The sequence below is a fragment of the Grus americana genome, chromosome 8, assembly GCF_028858705.1.
Source record: "Grus americana isolate bGruAme1 chromosome 8, bGruAme1.mat, whole genome shotgun sequence".
Taxonomy (NCBI): domain Eukaryota; kingdom Metazoa; phylum Chordata; class Aves; order Gruiformes; family Gruidae; genus Grus; species Grus americana.
Genome location: NC_072859.1, coordinates 18,096,005 through 18,108,801, shown reverse-complemented (window position 1 = coordinate 18,108,801; position 12,797 = coordinate 18,096,005). Strand labels below are relative to the sequence as shown.

Here is a 12,797-nt window from a genome sequence, read left to right as displayed (position 1 = left end):
TCAGTATAATCCCAAATTTCAGAGAAAGGCGAATTCAATAACTGAATCATAGAATGGTTTGGGTTGGAAGGGACCTCAAAGATCATCTAGTTCCAACCCCCCTGCTGCGGGCAGGGACACCCTCCACTAGACCACGTTGCCCAAAGCCCCATCCAACCTGGCCTTGAACACTTCCAGGGAGGGGGCCTCCACAACCTCTCTGGGCAACCTGTTCCAGTGCCTCACCACCCTCACAGTAAAGAATTTCTTTCCAACATCTAATCTAAATCGACCCTCCTTCAGCTTAAACCCATTACCCCTTATTCTGTCACTACACTCCCTTATGAACAGTCCCTTCACCATCTTTCCTGTAGGCCCCTTCAGGTACTGGTAAGCCACAATTAGATCTCCCTGGAGCTACCTTTTCTCCAGGCTGAACAATGCCAACTCTCTCAGCCTGTCCTCACAGGAGAGGTGCTCCAGCCCTCTGATCAGCTTCGTGGCCCTCCTCTGGACTCAATCCAACAGCTCCATGTCTCTCCTGTACTGGGGCCCCCAGAGCTGGATGCAGTACTCCAGGTGGGCTCTCACAAGAGCAGAGTAGAGGGGCAGGATCACCTCCCTTGACCTGCTGGTCACGCCGCTTTTGATGCAGCCCAGGACACGGTTGGCTTTCTGTGCTGCGAGTGCACACTGCTGGCTCATGTTGAGCTTCTCATCAATCAATACTCCCAAGTCCTTCTCCTCAGGGCTGCTTTCAATCCATTCCTCGCCCAGCCTATAGTCGTGCTTGGGATTGCACTGACCCACATGCATGACCTTGCACTTGGCCTTCTTGAACTTCATGCAGTTTGCACGGGCCCACCTCTCCAGCCTGTCAAGGTCCCCCTGGATGGCATCCCTTCCCTCCAGCGTGTCGACCCCACCACACAGCTTGGTGTTGTCGGCAAACTTGCTGAGGGTGCACTCGATCCCATTGTCCATGTTGCTGACAAAGATGTTGAACACTGCTGGTCCCAGTACCGACCCCTGAGGGACACCACTCATCACCGTTCTCCACTTGGACACTGAGCCGTTGACCACAAGTCTTTGAGTGCGACCATCCAGCCAATTCCTTATCCGCCGAGTGGTCCATCCATCAAATCCATGTCTCTCCAATTTAGAGACAAGGATGTTGTGCGGGACAGTGTCAAATGCCTTGCACAAGTCCAGGTAGATGACGTCAGCTGCCCTTCCCTTATCCACCGACACTGTAACCCCATCATAAAAGGCCACCAAGTTTGTCAGGCACGATTTGCCCTTAGTGAAGCCGTGTTGGCTGTCACCAATCACCTCCTTATCTTCCATGTGCCATGGAAGCAAAAGACCTCTTAAGGTATACGCATCCAGCTTATTATTTGGCTAAGCTATTCAATGTACTTTTGTTAGTTTGCAAAGATCACAACCAGACTGGGAAGGATTTTTAGAAGTCAGGTATATCTGACTATTTTTACAGGAATATTTCTCAGGTTCATTGAACTATATTGTTAGATACCTGCATGAACTAGTCCCGAAGTGTCCGTCCTACAGATGAAAACTTGCATGGCAACAACAGGATGCTGCATAATGGATTTACCATACAACTTTCTTAAAGACACCATTAAGAACACTTTAACCCAATTTTATTGAGAGAGATCTTTGAACATGACACACCTTTCAGCTTTGGAAAAATTCTGACCTTATTTTCTATTTAATTAAATAAAAGTTGTAGTTCTTTTTATCCAGCATGACCTGAAACACATCTAGCAATTTCCCATGCTTTTTGCCTTTTTTTTTTTTTTTTGGCTGATAACTATTTGCTGTACATAGTTTAATAGTATCACAAATTTAAGATTGTCTCTCCTGCTAAAGTAGAGAGATTTCTTAACTCCTAAAGCATGTTATCTTTCCCAATTATAAAAGGACTACCTGAAATGAACACTCTGCTTTTACTCATTTAATCTAGAACCTTAGTGTAACACGTTACATTAGTGATACTCACTCATCCTTACCAGCAAAGTGGCTGTCATTATCCTCTATATTCTTTCAGTGATCAAGGGTTAAAAAGCTAGAAAGATTGCAAGTAACAGTGCCAGGTAAGGGAAAAAACCCCATCTCATACCTTTTTAGATTAAGACTAAAATTCTTAAAAATGCGGATAAAGTTGTTCTCCTTACCGATGAACATATGAAATAAGAACTTTTAAAAGACCCGAAGATATATAACTCTATACGTGACCAGATGAACAGACAAAACTCGTAATTCCAAGTGACAAGAAAAGATGAGGTCACTCCCCTAATAACTGGGTTTTGTTTGTTTGTTTTTAAAAGTGTCATCACCATAAGCAATTTAATGGCAGAAAACTCAATTTCATGTTACCAGCATAATATGAACAAGATGAAAATTGTATGAGATTCCTGCCTGAGCCAAAGAAACACAAATCCCACATATGCAAATTCATCCAGTGCAGAATTCAGTATATAACCTATCCTTCTTCAACATCTGTGGTGCTGTTATTAATTTATTACATCCTCTACTTTTAGGTAAAGTAATACTAAAGATATTCAAGACAGTTTCTGGAAGGAAGTCTGGTTTTGCCAAATATGTCAAATGTTTAAAATCTGACCTCACCCTACACACTGTTACAGGGAAATTCAGCACAAGCATCTACCTTCTGTAACCTCTCGTTACACAGAAGTGTGACCCATTATACTGTTGACACAATGAGACCAAGATTATTTTTTTCCTAACCTTCCCCTATATTTAAAACAAGATAGGTCCTCCCGTGGAGCTCAGAAGATGCAATCTGGAAGTCAGAAAAATCTAAGAATAAAGACTATGGTTATTGAGATAAAGTACATTCACTGTTTGTAAACAGTATCTTACACCTGTGTGTTTTTAACTGGCAATAATTTTTTTTTTTTTTATTTCCAAAAGTCAAGATATCCTTTTATATTTGCATTAGGAAAGCAAATTATTTGACATTAGAACAACAAAACCTCTTTACCTGAAAAAAACCGACATGGAAAGTACACTATCAGAGTCACTAGGAAATGCATTCTGGTCAAGAATACAGGAAAAATGTTTGAGCAAATCATTAAATCACATTTTCAGCTACTGCTTTAAATGACTTAAGCTTACAGAAAAGGACAAGTCTGCAGAGTTGTAGAAGTTCATTGTTTAGAAGTCTACAAGATGCTGCAGCCACTACACTCATGAGTGGAGACAGAAGGCAGAAGCATTCGGGAAATGCAGACAGTTCTTTAAAATGAACTTTCAGTCATCCTTGCTCCCCTTTTCTCTGAACCTTATTCAGCTCTGCTATGTCATTTTTCAGTCACAGGACTAGACTAGTACTCAAGAAGCAATACACATTGCAATGCAATGCATTTATGGTACACCACAGATTTGTATAACCAGATCTGGTTGTTTTTTTGTTCCCTGATGATGTGTAATATTTTCATTGATTTACTGACTATTCAGTTATCACTTTTAAAGAACTGTCAGAATCTCAAGAATTCCTCTCCAAGCAATAACAATACTGAACAAACATCATTACACTGTTTCCATGTATTTTTTTAGATATTTTTTCTGTCCTCTTGTTACGTATGCAATAGTACTGGCTTTCTCCTCAAGAGACCGGCTTTTTTCTATTATACACAGCTAACCACCATTAAAATGAAAGGTCTTTGGAGTTCCATTCAGAAGACTTCATGTTTAAAGAACACAGTTATTTATATATTAGACTTCTCAACTATTTTCTGTATTTAAACCAGTAATGAGGTAATACAGAAATTGAGACAGAACAAACTGTAATCACTAAGTACTAAAAGCATTAGAAGACACGGGGAACAATCTAAATCTTACTGTGAATTCAAGTCCCCTCCTTAGCCACAATTCTTGTTTTACACTCATCCTCGGATAAAGAAAAGTATTTCGTTTTGCAGAGTTATATTTATTCCTTTTCTCAAAGCAGCACATTCTAGAAACCTGCAAAGTCAGGCTAAGGCAGTAAACTGCCACATATAAGTATATGCATACTACAGCAGTATAGCTTACTTTTAATTGTTCACAGTTCAGAAAAGAAGTCATAATTGAAGTCCTGAATCAGTTATACATTAAACAAAGGAACAACACTGAACAGAAGAGTTATTTTAAATTCCCCACAAAGACTCTGTTATAATCAGTATTTTAAAGTTGACAGCAGTCGCTCTAAAAAAGTCTTAGCAGAGCAGAAGATACAAACAAAGCAGGGCGTGTCTCAAAATGCACATACTACATTTTTAAAGCTATATTAAGCCTACATATTAAGTGTAGATTAGAAATTAAGAACAAGCTCATTTGAGCAAACAGGATCTCCCTCTCACTTCTTCAAAATATCAAGTCACCACAAGCAGCTGTATTCCGAGATGGCATATTAGTCAAGCAGGAAACTTGAGAATCCAGCTTTTGTTTGCTATGGAAGCCTGTGTATGAGTCCATCATGCCCTGTCTCCGCAGTAGAGAATGTACCAAACTGTGGGGCCTTACCTAAAGATACTTGAAAGACTCAAGCTAAAACAGATTAAAGCAAATTGGTCTTTGTTAAATGTTTCATATAATTTCATGAAGAAGAGATTAATTTTATAGTTCAAAGTATTCTTGAATGTCCTGGTTTCGGCTGAGATAGAGTTAATTTTCTTCCTAGTAGCTGGTATAGTGCTGTGCTTTGGATTTGGAATGAGAATAATGCCGATAACACACTGATGTTTTAGTTGTTGCTGAGCAGTGCATATGCTAAATCAAGGACTTTTCAGCTTCTCATACTGCCTGGCCAGTGAAGAGGCTGGGGGTGCACAAGAAGCTGGGAGGGGACATGGCCAGGACAGCTAACCCAAACTGGCCAAAGGGGTATTCCATACCACGTGACATTATGCTGAACAATAAAACTGGGGGAAGCTGGCAGAGGGATGGTGCCCGCTGCCAGGGGACTGGCTGGACACTGGTCAGCAGGTGGTGAGCAATTGCATCGTGCATCACTTGTTTTGTATATTCTTTTATTAATATTATTTTCCCTTCCTTTTCTGTCCTATTAAACTGTTTTTATCTCAACGCATGAGTTTCACCTTTCCTCCCGATTCTCTCCCCCATCCCAGTGGGGAGGGGGGGAGTGAGCAAACAGCTGTGTGGTTGTTTTAGCTGCCTGCTGGGTTAAACCACAACACTGAAGTAGAATATCAACTCACATGAAGAGAAACAAAATCTGGGCTTAGCTATTTTCTTTTTCTCAAAATAATGGTGCGGGAAGGAGGAGGAGAAATGCCAAAGTTACAGAAAATTTTCCTAGACAGACACTTTGCAATTGCAAATGGACACTTAAGTTCTACAGCTCACGAGTACCAGCAGTAAATCTTCGTATGTTTTGTCTTTCAAATAGCTCCCAAAAGGGTTCCTGGGGACAGGAAAGTGAAGAAAACCCCCAACAGATTTTCATTATTAAAAATTTGAAATGCTATTCTGGTAGCTGGTCAAATTTCCCCACAGAGTTATTTATTAATAGAATAAGTGCGAGTTTAACACACTGCTTTGACAATGCAAAGTACACTTTTAGTACTTTGAAACCAGGTGGATAATATGCAGAGGATGAAATTCATTTGAAGTACTCCTAATTTTGGCTCTTGACAGCCAGCAGAATGCCTCAATGGCTTTTTCACTAGAATAGTTTATGGAAGAAAAGCAAAATTATTATCATAATCTTAAATATTAGGGGTGTGTATGTGCGTGTTTTGTTCCTATTTTGGTGTCACAGAAGAAACACTATGTCCATATATTACAGTAATCAAGATACAAATTTTCACCGATCACTTTTTCTGAGTTAGCAGTATATGCTAACGGACTCAAGGAATTTGAAGAAAAAAACCCCACCTATACAAAACGTCCACTCACCTCTGTTTGTTTGATTTGCATTAAGCTGTGAGATCCACTTCCACATTAAAACAAACCTGCAAAATAAAACAAGAACTTACTGTACAGCTGTCATTGTTTTCTGCTTGTGTTCTAGACTCTCAGACAAGACAGGCAAAGCACAGAGATAAGAAATCCACAGCTACCAAAGTATTCTATCAGTTTTGTCTCAGGGTCGAAAGATCAAAATTCCAGTGGTCTTCTCTTAAATCCGTATGTAATTTTCAAATAGCATAGATGTTGGTACTTTTAAATTAAACTCCACCGAGAAATCACATCAAATATGCACACATGCTATTAAACTAAGTGGGCACAACAGGGGAAAAAAGTTGTATGGCAAGAAAAGCTCTGCTGCATTTTCTGCTAGTGCCTTCAAAGTCAGCTATCTTAAATTCCCTGAATGGGGAATGAAGCACAGAAAGGAAATGGTTACAAACGAAAGCTTTTTAAAAATCTTTTTAGCAAAAATGATCAACATATCTCAGATTAAGTGTTGGAGGGTTTTAAACCTGGGCCTCACTAATTCCTCACCTTTCCTAGGACAAAGCTGTGTTTATTATTTTAAGGCTAGCTGGCTCATTTTAAAATCATAACTTATTTTGCCTTCATGAAGGCTGATCAATGTCAGGTCAGATGCTCTAATTTAAGTTTTGCTCATGGATCTTTAACAGAACTAACTATACAAGGAAATTTTTCACTTCCTTGTTGGTGATATCAGACTACATAACATTTGGAGGAGACTCTGAAAGTCACTGAGGCTGCACAAAACCAAGAATGGATTTAGGTACAGCATCTCTGTCTACAGAACTGGGTCTACTTCTAATGAAGACACAACTAGCATACAACTTTACAGAGACGGTTATTCATATCTAGCCTAAACTAATATATCCACCACCAAAATTAATTCTGAAAGAGACACCTATCCTCACATACTGCCTAAGATTCCTTCCCTCAATTTGTACACACACAACTTTTTGATTCTGAGTTCCCCAGTCAGCCTGTAACTGACTCAAAGCCACCTGCCTAAATTACAAAGACATGGAATTAAGGAAAGACAGACCTTTCAAAAAAGTCTTGCTGGGCAATATAAAGCAACAGAAGACAAGTGTCCAAGCTCCTTTCCCTACCCCCAGGATAATTTCCTAATTATCCCATTAAACTGTAGCCTTTATGTCTTAATGTTATTCCAAAGATATGATCATTTCTCAAATAAGTTGTATTACAGAAAAAATGAAAATTCTTTAGTCAGGTTTTAGACTAATACTCATGCGCCTAGAGGAGCAACAGCATTCTCTTCAAACAGCAGTGGAGCCCTACTGTATGTTACAGAAGGTAAATGTAAAGGTAAAAAATGTAAATGCCCACAAAATACACCCTGGATGTATGAAAAGCCAAAACACCTTTCAAAAAGGGGAAGAAGGTCTATGCAGGCTTTACATTATTAAATCCTAAGATCAGCACTAAACCAGACATCTCAGTAAACCCGTGCACTTTGGCTGGGCAGAGTCAACCCAGCCTAACACTTCTCTCACTGCAAGTAAGAACTACATCAATGACTCTGTCCCTATGCAAAATGATCTCACAACAGCACTGTAGCAATTCTCACATCTTCTGAACATTGCAATTAACTAAGCATTAGCAATAACTGTTCTCAACATAGATTTCATGGTTTGTGATTCAAGTGCAGACAGAATCTCTGCATCAAAGGATTGAGCCCAGAGAACTGTAGATCGCTGTGGTAACACAGCAGGCTGTCATACAACCCGTTACTCACTGTAACAGCTTTTTCATGGAAACACACTACTTTGGACCAATCAATTTACTCTGTTGACATAAAATGCCTACACTGCCTATCTGGAGGGCACATACTCTTGTACTCATTGAATGTGCTCTTTGGAGAGAACTTAAATGCAAGTACTCTTGAATGTAAGTATTCTTTGGTTCACAGGGAGCTCATTGACTGCTTTGGGGATAAATGTGGGGTTACTCTGTATCTCCATCTGGCACAAAGGGAAAGAGAAGGGAATAGAGAAGATGGGCCATCATAATCTGGATATTGTCCAGCTGAAGGAAAAGTGACAGAAGTTTCACAAAGAGATGATCAGCAAGTAAACTGCTGAAGGACCAAAGGGCTGGCCACTGCAGCCCTGCGTTACAAACTTCAATGGGCCCTGCAGAATTAACCCCTCTTTTTGCAATTTCAAACCCACTGGTGTTTAATGCTCCACTCAATAGGAGACAGTACCGGCAGTGGCATGCAAACATCTTGAAGGCAATGCAATCCACATCAGGACACCAGATTTTAGCCCAAACTATTGATGGCACTGAGACTCTCACTGTTTAAAGCAACCCAACCTACGGTACTTAACCAACACTCACCTCTCAAAGGTCTTTCTGCTGTCAAGGAAGATTCCTCTCACTCCAGCACAAACAATCAAACCCTAACACCTCATTTCAAGGGTGTTGACACTCGGAATGACTGAGTACCTGAAATTCTTTACCAGCAGATCCAAGAAAGGTAGTTCTCCAAGACTCCTTAGGGAAAGGCAAAGATTTCAAAATCACAAATACTTTGGCTCCGATTTTCCTGTCTTAATTCTCATTATCAGGAAAGGAAGTGAGAATGAAAACCACTCTCCCTCACCAGGTAATAAAGACAGCATCAAAAGGGACTCAGAAGCAGGTAAGAAATGTAGTTACAGAGCATTCACCTTAAGGCCTCACCATCCAAAGAGTGAAAAGGGGCCCACGGCAGGTACAAGGACTGCTGTAAAATGGTTTGGCTTCTGATCACCGATAAGCAGCTGCCTGTTCTGATAAGGGCAGAGAACAGGAAGTGGAAGAAAACGGCAATGGTGGAGATGGGCAACGTCTCATATGTACCCCCAGTGATACTGAAGAAACACAAATGGACTGAAAGTGTTTAAAAGCACAAGCATTTCTCATTAATCAGTAAATGTCGACCAAGGCCGGTTCCGTGCTAGCAATGATCACCTTGCCCAGTAACAAAAAAGCAGCATACCAATGATACTACTTTTCATGCAACACACGAAAAAGGCCAAAGTAGGCACAGTCTATGCAATGACTAAGTCCCACCTGTGGGTATTGCTCAGAGACAAAAGTACAACCCCTCAACTGTATTTGAGCTACAGAGACGCAAAGAGATTCTCAAAAAAGCATTTGTTTGAGGAATAATTTAAAAGGCTGTATATACAGGCTGTGAAATAATTGTTACAGATAATCACCCTAGACTAGTTAAAATTTTTAATCTTTCTGGCTAGCTAAAAAACAGCTACAAAAGCTTCCATAATATTGCTTTCCCAAGTAAACAACAGTTACAGTTGCTACTTCAAAATTCAGGTTCATAAAGAACAACTAAGATAACTACTTTCTAGTAGTATCTAGATAGCACAAAAGATTTTATCCATGACTCTTACATCAAGCTCATAACCATTCACAATACAAGGTTTATAAAGACAATTATTCTGAACTCAAATGTAAGGTACTACACAACTCGCCTAACTACTACTTTTGTCGTCAGAGCTAGATCTTATGTCAAGATTAAATTTACTTTTATTCACTTTTTATTTATGTTATTAGGACCCCGTTTGCTGTAATGAAACATCTCTTATAGCATGCCCCTTTCCGGGGAAAAAGTTTGAGAAACACTAGAATGCAATGGTGTACAATGAGTAAATAAAATTTGCAGTAATCCTGACAAGAGTTTTAATGTATTTATCTACTATTTAGCCCTTATTTCCTAACAGATCTGTGATAACTGACATTTCTACTTCCATCTGGGAAAAGACACTTAACCATCTTTAACCACCCATGTTCTCCTGGAATGGTTGCAGTCAGGAACGTAATTCATAGAGAAGTTCTTTTGGTGGGTTGTTTGTTTGGGGTTTTTTTCTTGTTGTTTGTTTGGGTTTTTTTCAAATACAGTTATAATGTAATACAAAACTAGCTTTTGCCCCCATAGCTGATTATGTTTGTGGGGGAAGGAAGGAAGGGGAAGAAAAACAGACTAGAATAAACTATACTATACAAACTACTTTTGTTGGTAGAAGCTGTTGCTAAACAGTCCATTTTACCAGCTTAACATAAAACCACAGCAAACGGTTTGCAAGTGTAGTCTTGACTTCAAATACTTTCTGGGACTTACAAAATGCGGTTAGTTGGTTGAGAGTGGCATTTACATTTACTAAGATACTGCTGTCCCAGCATTAAAATACACTAAATTCAAAAGCTGGAGGGGTGTGTGTGGAAATTTCCTTCCAATATCTGATACAGCTCTGGAAAACATCCATAATCTTAAAGAAATCTAATAATCCTAAGAATCAACGCAGGAAAAAACAGTCAGTAGAAAACAGAGATTACTCTAAGAAAAAGCTATTAACAAGAAGCCCAGAAGAAGCTCCAGCTAAAATTGTAAACACAACTACCAATGATAAAATTTCAGAAGAGGACTGAAAAGTAAAATCTTAGCTGACAATAGCCTCCTAAATCAGTTAATACAGCTGAAAAGCTCTTTAAATATAAGCCTATACTGCCATTTTCCCAACAAATAGTCCACAATGACCTTGTCTATACAAAATGTAGTTTCCTGCTTTCTGTTTGCACAAAGAGCTTTGACGCTCTTTGATTTCTATTAAAAAGTATAAAAACAACTTATTCTACATTCAGTACTCACAAATACCTAGAACTAACATTCAGTGTAGATTAATTTAAACAATCTCTTGAATTTAAACATGAGGTTTTCTAAAATCACAGAATTAATTCCCTTTAAGAATTTGTAAAACTCCTCTCAATCTATGCTATTCCAAGCTTAGTTTAACCAAGTGAATTATAAATGCCACAATCAAATTTACCAAAATTAAATTTGCAAAGGAAAAATAACAATCACTCTTCTTATAATAGTTAATGCAAAGAGATAGTGAAGTGCAGGTACCCTACTGAAGCCTGAATTAACCAGAAGTCAAATTAAGCAAAAACTTAACACTTCCTAAAATGAAGAGACAAAATTTAAGTTCTTTTACTGGAAATGTTTCTAACTTCAAAGAATCTGCAATGACTGAACAAGAGTGAGCAAGCAAGGGACTGCAAGAGAGAAGACTGCCTCCTGCATTTTGAATCTCTGACTAGATTTTGAGAGTTATCTGAAAAATAGTTCAAAGAAGTTACAGTTCTTCCTTTGTCTATTCATCACAGTAAAAGCCACATGCACAGTTCCCAAAGCTGTGGTAGGGATTTCACGTGGAAGTGTTGAAATCTCTCATTTTTCTACTTGGAGAAAGTTTTGCTTTTTGACAACACCCTGTATGGGACAGTGAAGCACTTCAAGGAAAAGTGTGACAGCATAGGAAATGAACACAACTGATCATACCTCAGACTGTGAAGCTGTTTCAGTCCAAACAAGATTACAAGTAGATGAATGCAACATTAATAGGACTATCACAGTAGGGGAAAAAAAACTAGTCAGAGAGAGTAGCTTAAATGGACGAAAAGAACTTGTGTTTTTACCATTAAGTCAAACAACAGAGTTCATTATTATTTCAAAAATCTGTATTACATAAATGAAAAAAATTGAAAAGTCATCAGAGGGAAAAATATTCAAGGTAGACTGGGATTTGGACTAACAAAACATATATTGGTCAAAAAGGTTACTTTTCCTCTCCATCACTAAACAGATAAAGAAGTAAACATTTAAAGATGTACACAATAGGCACACAATAAAGATGTAAAGATGTCTACAGAGAAGCAAGGGGAAACAAACATAAGAGCTGTTTACTTTGACCATACATTATCCAGTAAGCAAATATGTAACAATCAACATATAAATGAAAGCATCCTAAAAGCACTAAACTGAAGCATCAATTTAAAGATGTAGTTCTGAAACCATTTAGAACTTCAAGGCCTTAAGTGAAAATATTAATATGCTGTCTCTGAAGGTTATTTATCAATGCAGTTTCCCCTCAGCTAAGATTAGGTGTAACATTCCTAGTATCATTGATATCTAATAAGTAAGTTTACAGTCCATCAATATCCCACTAAATTAAATGGCATTCTTCACAATGAGAATCACCATAAGCAATAAGCTGCAGAGAAATAATTCACCTGCTTCTGTATTATTTCTCTACTTCCTCTGTATCATTTCAGTTTAAGCTACAAATCAACATGCCATTGCATAATAAACACCTGCACGTTTTCAGTCACCCGTCAGCCTATTTATCTTCACCACATGAACCAGCTCTTCAGCTGCTGCATTTATATACCTTAAATATAACAGCTTCTCTCAAATAGGAAAAGCTTAAAGCACAGAATGACATAATCTCTCCATTCTGCTCCAAACTACTAATGGCACTGTACATAACCTTGGCATCATCTTTGACACTGAACACTTCTCCTTTCATTATGCTGTCAGCAAAATCTCATCAATACATTACCTGTGCAGGAACTGCCTCTACCCTTCAGCTATGGAATCACTCTCTCCTGCAGTCTGAATTACTATATATTCCTTCACCATATCAGCACATAAGCTTTACATACAGCATCCCAAAATACAGTGACATACCCTCTGTACATACTGCACAAATGCACTCCAGAAAAGAGACAGTTACATGAGATCTTGCCTACCTCATAGAAATTGATTATGGTTCTTTACAGATTTCTAGTCCAAGTTTGCACACCCAGTTTCTCAGCTGAAACTAAGTAATCAGAAATCCAAAACAGAAAGCTTCTTAACTGAAGTGATTTTCTAAAGAACCAACACTCTTAATTCAGAAAAATGCATTTTGTGTCTTTAAAAAAAGTTTTAGAAACATCTGAGGCAGCACCTCCCACGTGCTCATTTTAAG

The 12,797-nt window shown here is 38.7% G+C and overlaps 1 protein-coding gene across 19 annotated transcripts in view; it reads right to left on the bottom strand.

Moving 5' to 3' along the window:
• The window catches only part of ZNF644 (zinc finger protein 644), an 83,946-nt gene that overhangs the window by 27,148 nt on the left and 44,001 nt on the right, over positions 1 to 12,797 (bottom strand). For 17 of the 19 annotated variants that reach the window (XM_054833166.1, XM_054833168.1, XM_054833167.1 and 14 more), the window contains one exon: positions 5,923 to 5,978. The exons of the other annotated variants lie outside the window; for them this stretch is intronic. The gene's annotated coding sequence lies outside the window, so the exon portion shown is untranslated. The remainder of the gene's footprint in view (positions 1 to 5,922; positions 5,979 to 12,797) is intronic. 19 annotated transcript variants of the gene reach the window in all.